The following is an 8,310-nucleotide window of genomic DNA, read 5'->3' on the forward strand; positions in this document are numbered from 1 at the left end:
AGAAAGAAAGAAAGAAAGAAAGAAAGAAAGAAAGAAAGAAAGAAAGAAAGAAAGAAAAAGAAAGAGGGCTCAGCAAAGTAACAGTATACAAAAATCAATACTCAAAATCAATAGTGTTCTTGCACACCAAAAATTATGCCATTGAGGAAGAAATTAGGAAAACAATCCCACTTGCAATAGATTTTTTTTTTAAATTAAATACTTAGGAATTAACCTAACCAAAGAAGTGACAGACTTCTATAATAAAAAGTACAGTATTCTGAGAAGAAAAGGTTGAAGAGGATATCCAAAAATGGAAAAACATCCCCTATTCCTGGATAGGCAGAACCAATATTGTCAAAATGGCCATATTATCAAAAATAATATATAGATTTAATACAATCTCAATCAAAATATCAATGGCATTTGTCAAAGAACTAGAAAAATATAATTGTAAAATTTGTATGGAAACAGAAAAGATTCATAATACCAAAAGCAATCCTGAGAAACAAGAGCAGAGCAAGAGATATCACAATCCCAGATTTCAAGTTATACTACAAAACTACAATGATAAAAGCAGCATAGTACTGACACAAAAACAGACACGCAGCTCAGTGAAGCAGAACACAGAGTGCAGAAATGACCTCAGGCACATTCAGCCATCTGATCTTGACAAAGAGGCCAAAAACATATGTTGGATGAAAGACAGCCTCTTTAACAAATGGTGCTGGAAAAACTGGCTGTCCACACGCAGAAGACTGAATCTAGACCCTTCTCTCACTATTTACTAAACTAAAATCAAAATGGATCAAAGACCTAGATATTAAAACAGAAACATGCATCTGTTAGAAGATAAATGGGTAAAATTCTTGAAAAACTAAGTAAAACTCTTGAAGCCATAGGATTCTGATCTGAGTCTCAACTGCACAAGAATAACACCAAGAATCAACAAATATGTAATATAATTAAAAATCTTCTTCACAGCAAATAAAACAACCAATAGAATAAAGAGGCAACTTACAGAATGTGAAAAAAGTTTGCCAGTTCATCCTCAGAGGACTAATATCTAGAAATTATAAAGAACTCAAAAAATTAGATCCCTAAAATAAAACACCCAATTAAAAAATTAACAACTGAGATGAATAGGCATTTCTCCGATGAAGAGGCACAAATGGCCAATAAGTACATGAAAAAATCATCAGCATATTTGGCCATTAGAGAAATGCAAATCAAAACAACACTGACATTCTGTCTTATGCCAGAAAGAATGGTTATCACTTGGAACTCAAAAAACAAGAAATGCTAGCAAAGTTGTGGAGAAAAAAGGAAGTCTTCTACACTGTTGGTGGGAATGTAAACTAGTACAACCATTATATAAATCAGTATAGAGTCCTCAAAAAAGCAAAAAGTAGAAATTTCATTTGACTCAGCTATACCTCCTCCAAGCATCTTTCCAAAAGCATTAAAAACATCATATTGCGGGCCCTTCAGTGTCCGGTGCACTCAGCCGCACAAGTGCCCAGGGAGGCAATCAGGCTGCAGGTGCAGCTCTGGGAGGCCACAAGGCTGGGGAGTGGGGCCGGCACACCCGGCCGCGTGGGAGCCCAGAAAGGCAGGCAGGAGGAGCCTGGGAAGTGGCGTGGAGACGTGCACTGGCCCTTGGGCCAGCCGCCGCCACACAGTCAAGAAACATCATGCCACAGAGAAGCACTGACAAAATAGGCCTGCCCAGAAACTTGCATGAACCATCCTGACATGGAGAAACTTCTGGGAAAACATGCCACACGGCAGGTCGCTCTCGGCCCTGCCCTTGAGAGCCAGAAAGGTCCAGAGTCCGAGCAGCTGATGAACAAGAACTCGGAGAACATGAGAGTACCAACTCCTGACGACTCAGAGGTCTAGCTGACTGGGGACGCAGGAGCCATTTGGGAGCTGGAAACCAGGAGGACCTTGTGCAATACCTGGGGAGACCCCCTGGAGGCCATTCTTCCCCTAACTGTACAGGCTGCAGTGGAGGAGCAAATGGAGCTCCAGAAGGGTCTGCACCAAGACTTTATGGATTACATGGGTGCCCAATATTCAGATTTTGAAGAACCACCTTCATGGAGAAGGTGTGTGTCTAGGTTACCTGCCTGGGACACTTTGCACCTGATGGTGCTGGGACTGACTAGTGGGCCAAGGACTTCATCCACATGTTCCTGCTACCTGTGTTGATGGTTGGGGAGGAGACCCTGGGTGGTTGCGGGATCCCGGTGGGCTGGGAGGCTGGAGAGAACGCCCCTCTGCTTTCTTAGACAAGAGGCATTGATAGAGCATACTTCCCTGGATTTCAGTTCAGTAGAGGGACAAACTATTTCTTAAAGATAAGGTTATTTCTTAGTCAGCCCCGAATAGTAGAAACAAGCTACAAAAAAAATGGCTTTTGCCCCATATAGCTCACTTGAGATGTTAGTAAGAATTGCCTCCTCAGTATTTTATAGCTGTGAGGAGGAGGAGGCCAAGGAGAGAAAACAAAGAGACCGAGAAACAACAGCTGCCTTTGTTGCAGCACTAAGAGAAACAGACCCTAAGTCTGATTCTTGGGGCCCCAAGAAGAACTCATTGACTACTTTCATCTGCTATCACTGTCAAAAGCAAGGCCACCTCAAGAGGGACTGCCCCAAGAAGCCCCCTGGGCCATGCTCTGACTGTAAAGGTGAGCACTGGAGGTTGGACTGCCCTCTGAAGCAAAGGCCCCAGAGCTCAGACCCCTCCTTACCAGCTGGTCCAACAGGAATGAAGGGGCCCAGGGCTTACTCTGCCTTCTCCCTCTGACCAGATTGTTATCTTCAAGGAGGAGCCCTACATAATCATGACTATAGAGAAAAAAATAAACAGCCTATTGCTGGACACTGGTGCTGGTCTCTCAGTCCTTCTTTTCAGTCCTGGCCTTCCTTCCAGCCGTCACACCTCAGTGAGGGGAGTCACTGATGAGGAGGTAACCTGCTATTTTTCACAACCCTTAGGCTGTAACTACTTTTAGATCTTTCTTGCATATCTTTGTTTTCCTGAGAAACCACTTTGAAGATACCAACATGTATTATAGCAGCCATTGATAATTTCCTACCAACCTGTCCATAACTCTGTAATGTTTCTATTGTTCCTATGCTATTTCATAAATGGATGTATATTTATTACTATGTGTTTTCAACAACAACCATTGAGAATAGTCAATGATTATTTAATTGATCACTCGTGTATAGCTCTATTTGTTTTCCCTAGAAACTACTTTGAAGAAACCAAAGTATAGTACAACAACCATTGATAATTTCCTACCATTTTTGTCTGTAACTCACTATTATTTGTCTATTTGTTTTCCTGAGAAACTATCTTGAAGATACCAATAGGTAAAATAGCAACCATTGATATTGTCCTACCACTTGTCTGTAATTCGGTAAATCCCCCTATTACTATGTTATCCTTCTTTTACTCTTTTAAATAAATAAAAAAAATAAAATAAAAACATCATATTACAGTAATACATGTACACCTATGTTTATAGTAGTACAGCTCACAATAGCTAAATCTTAGATGTCCATCAATAGATGAATGGATAAAGAAAATGTGATGTATATATACACCCAACAGAATTCTACTGAACTATAAAGAAGGATAAATGTGGGCCACTTATATGAAAATGCATGCACCTTGAGACCATGACGCTAAGTGAAGTAAATCAGACACAGAAGATTAAACATAAAATTATTTCTCTTATATGAGAAACCCAAAGTATAAATAATTTAAAGAAGAAAATAAAAATTAGACAATAGAAATAGGGAGGGTAGCCTTTTGCAGATGAAAAGGGAGTCTAGGGATGGAGGGAGAGAAGAGGAAGGATAGAGGATGGTCTTATGGCTTGTGTCTACATGTCCCCCCAAAGCCTCATGCAGTCATAGATGTGACTTTTCAGAGGTGGCTGGATCTAGAGTGTGTGATGCTGAAATTAAGGGTGTGTGATTACTAAATTTGGCTAGTGATTGGCATAGTTCTAGATATAAATAGTGGAAAGGCCCACCCTGGGTGTGAATGCTACCCACCCTAACGGTATATAGCCTGGATAGAACATAAGGAAGAAGGTTGCTGCTCTTGCTTGCTGCTGCTGTTGCTCCACTATTTTGCTGCTTTGCTGCCTTCTTCCTACTATGAATTGTTTCTCTCTGTGATGCACTTCAGTCATGCCATCCTACCTCACAGCCAGCCAATTATAGACTGAAAACTCTACAAACTGTGAAATACAGTATGCTGTTTCCCGCACAGTTCTCAATATTCCCCAGGGAAAGGATGGCGAGATGATGCAAAAAATAAAGATAAGAGACAAAAAGCTGAGGTCAAGCGGAGCCCTTTCTCTCCTGATGCAAGGAAAGGAAACTGCTTGACCACCTTAGGAGCATTTATTTATACATTTGACAAAGTTAATGTCATGTGACACAGCCTTGCCTAGCAACACTAATGGCTTGGATTTTCTGGGGCTTGGTGTTTCTCCAGACTGAAGCAGCTTGATCATATGGCTTGCCTCAGGTGTTCTTTGTTCTCAGAACTTTTCTTGCCTTGCCCCGACACGTAACCAATTTCCAGTTTCAGCTGCTCCCTACATAATAAACATTTCTTCCTTTAATTTTGGGTACCAGGTATTTTGTCTCAGCAACAAGAAAAGTAACTTAGATGAGAAAATAAGGAGGACTAAGATGTGATATGTATAGGTACCATCTCCCCATGATGAATTATATTCACTATATATGACAAACATGTAAGCATACACTAATAAAAATAAGACAAAGAATGAACAGCCTATATTTATTAAATGTGATTCTAGGGTACAGATGAGATGATTGATTTGTATGATTTTATCAGCTAGGTGATAATAATCAATCAAATCAAATAAGCATGCTACACCTGAGAAAGTGTTCACTTGAATTTTAAACTTTTTTGGGGACATGTCAGGAATCGAACTCAAGACCTTGTACTTGCCAGGCAGGGGCTGTGCCACTGAGCTATATCCCTGGCCAAAATTTGTTCCTATATTTTTGGGACTGAGAATCAAACTCAGGACCTTGTCCTTGCCAGGCAGGCACTATACCACTGAGCTATATCCCCAGCTCCTTGCATTTTAAGTTATTTTCTTTTACTCACACATATTTATGCCTGTTTTCCATTGATTTTGTATGTACTGTTACTGTTCTAATTACATTTGTGAGCTCACCCTTGATTTCTCATGTAGCCTACTCATGCTGTATGACCAATCCAGGTGAAGCCAATGATTATTTTTATTTTTTTTGTTTTATTTTTTTTGGATTTTTTTTTTTTTTTTTTTTGTAAACAGGGTCTCGCTTTCTAATGTAGGCTTGACTTGAACTCACTATGTAGCCCAGGCTGGCCTCAAACTCACTGCTATCGTCCTTCCTCGGTCTCTGGAGTGATGAGATTACAGGTGTGCACCACCATGCCTGGTTAATCATTTTTAATTGGTTATAAAAGTTCTACTTTTGGTACAACTGAGCTGATTTTGGACCAACACTTCTACTGAGAACAATTAGAAAACCTGAGGGAAAAAACATAGCAAGCCTTGGTTTGAAGGTATCAGCAGTCTAAAAAGTACTATCTTCAGGTCCAAGATATGAAAGAAATGCAGAACCAAAAGAAGTAAACTGAACACTTGAGGTCATTTTTCCCTTGATGCCATTGTCAATTCAAAAGTAAAAAGCAGTGACAAGGTAAGAAGCTAAACAGAGCTTTACGTCACCTCAAAAGTTTGAGGGATAAAACTGAGGTTTTTGGATAGAAGTTTCTGGATAGAAGTAAGCCCAAGGCGGCTCACTTGGTTTTTGACAACCCTTAGGCTGTAACTACTTGTTAGATCCTTCTTGCGTATCTCTGTCTTCCTGAGAAACCACTTTGAAAATATCACCATGTATTACAGTAGCCATTGATATTTTCCTACTAATCTACCCATAAGTCTGCAATGTTTGTATTGTTCCTATCCTATTTTGTAAATGGATGCACGTCTATCATTATGTGTTTCCTACATCAACCATTGAGAAAAGTTAATGATTATTCAATAGACCACTCATATATAGCTCTATTTATTTTCTTTAGAAGCCACTTTGAAGATACCAAAGTATAGTACAACAGCTATAGATAATCTCCTACCTCTTTTGTCTGTAACTCACTATTATTTGTCTATTTGTTTTCCTGAGAAATTATCTTGTAGATAACAATATGTAAAACAATAACCATTGATAATTTCCTATCACTTTTTCTGTAATTTGGTAAACCCCCCCTATTATTATGCTATCCTTCTTTTACTCTTAAAAAAAAAAAAAAAAGAAGTAAGCCCAGAAGAAAACAGGCCCTGAAAACACCCTAAATCTTTGGTTGGGACCTGTAAGTACTAAACTTTTAGAAGAAATGTAAGCAAAAAATAGACTCGTTCTTAAAAGATTAAAACCCATCTATAAATCTTCTCTATTGCTGAAAAAAAAAAATAAGGTGATCTGTCCTTAGCCCGTCTGTCTGCCAAAAGTAAAAATAAATCTTCTGTGGAGAAAGATAACATAATATCTAGTACAAATCTGAAAATAACCAGGACATAGGAGAAACCTGTCAAATTCTGCTTTAATCATGTGATCAAATTAAACACCGCTGAAAATGGGAATACTTGATACCATGTACCTTCAGATGTGATGCACTAAGATACATCATCAATTATGCAGTTATTTCTGCCAAATACACACAACCTGACAACCTAACTAGGAAGAAATAATCAAACCCAAATTGAGAAAACTTTTGGCCTATATTTATCAACATTGCCAATGACACAAAAAACAAAGGCTAAGAAAATGTTTCAAATTTTAAAAAACTAAACAGGCATGGCAACTTAATGCAAAATGTGGTCCTGAATAAATCTAGGATGGGCAGGGGAAGATTGCAATAAATGACATTAATTTTAAAAATTGGTGAAATTTGGATATCAATTATTGTAAATAAAAGTATAACGGTGTTAAAATTTCTGAATTTGCTAGTTGTGCTATAGTTATGAAAAGAATGTCTTTGACTCTTCAGAGTGGGGAATGTTATAGACAGCTAAGTTAGAAAGAAATGTTACAGGTATCAAACAGGGCTAGGCCCTCAAGGGAGCCAGTGCAGAAGACAGGATACATTGCCACTGTAGGGGAGAGAGATACCTTTACTGAGGCCAGACTTCAACACAAAAGATGCAATGCACCCACATACTTCTCCTACAGATAAACAACATGAATTGATATTCTAAACAGGTATGATCACCTTGAGAAAGCCAGGAAGAGCCACTAACCCAACCCACTACAGGAAAAGCCTCTGTTCTGTTTCATGTCGTCTTGCTATATGACTTGCTTCCCCATTTGATCTTGATTTAATCAGTATTACCTGAGCAATTATCCTTGCAATCTTATTGGTTGAAAATAGCTTTGTCCCACCTCATGCCCACTTTGTAATTTGTCATTTTTTCCCACTTTGGGTCTGCCTCACCTCTTGCTTTTACTTTATAAAATTCTCTAGACATGGCAGGGTCCTCAGCAACCCACTCAGGACCCCTTCTGTCTGTCTGTATGTCTGTCTCTGTCTCTCTCTCTCTGTCTCTCTCTCTCTCTCTGTCTGACAGATGTCTTTCCTCAATAAATATATTCTGCTCTTTTAAAAAAAAGTCTTTGTCCTTAAAACATACATGCTGAAGTACTTAGAGGTTAAAAAAATTTATGATATCAACAACATATTCTAAAATCTATTAATAGTATGATGTAATAAAAACAATAGTAATAAGAATATGAGGTAAGAGAGAAGAGGTAAAATGTTAATAGCGAAACAGTTTTAAGGTTTGTGGGTATCTTATTCTTGCAACTTTCAGGTAACCTTAAAAATTTTCAGCATAAAACTTTAAAAGCATATAAGCTAACTGAATCAAATAGTGCAAAATTAAATAACCTATGGATAAAAGAATAAATCACAAGATAAGTTAGAAACTCTTTACAACTAAATGAAAATGAAAACACAACCTATCAAAACTTGTACACTTTACCTAAAATTTATAAGAATGTTTGTAGCTTTGAACACCTATAATAGAAAAGAAAGATCTAGCCAGGAATGGTAGCACATGCCTGTAGTCCCAGCACTCAGTAACCTGAGGCAGGAGGATTGCCATGAGTCCTAGGCCACCCTGACTACATAAGCAAGCTCAAGGCCATTCTGCAGTAGAAGAAGAAGAAGAAGAAGAAGAAGAAGAAGAAGAAGAAGAAGAAGAAGAAGAAGAAGAAGAAGAAG

This window comes from Chinchilla lanigera, unplaced genomic scaffold (assembly GCF_000276665.1).
Source record: "Chinchilla lanigera isolate Chin_1 unplaced genomic scaffold, ChiLan1.0 scaffold00038, whole genome shotgun sequence".
Lineage (NCBI taxonomy): Eukaryota > Metazoa > Chordata > Mammalia > Rodentia > Chinchillidae > Chinchilla > Chinchilla lanigera.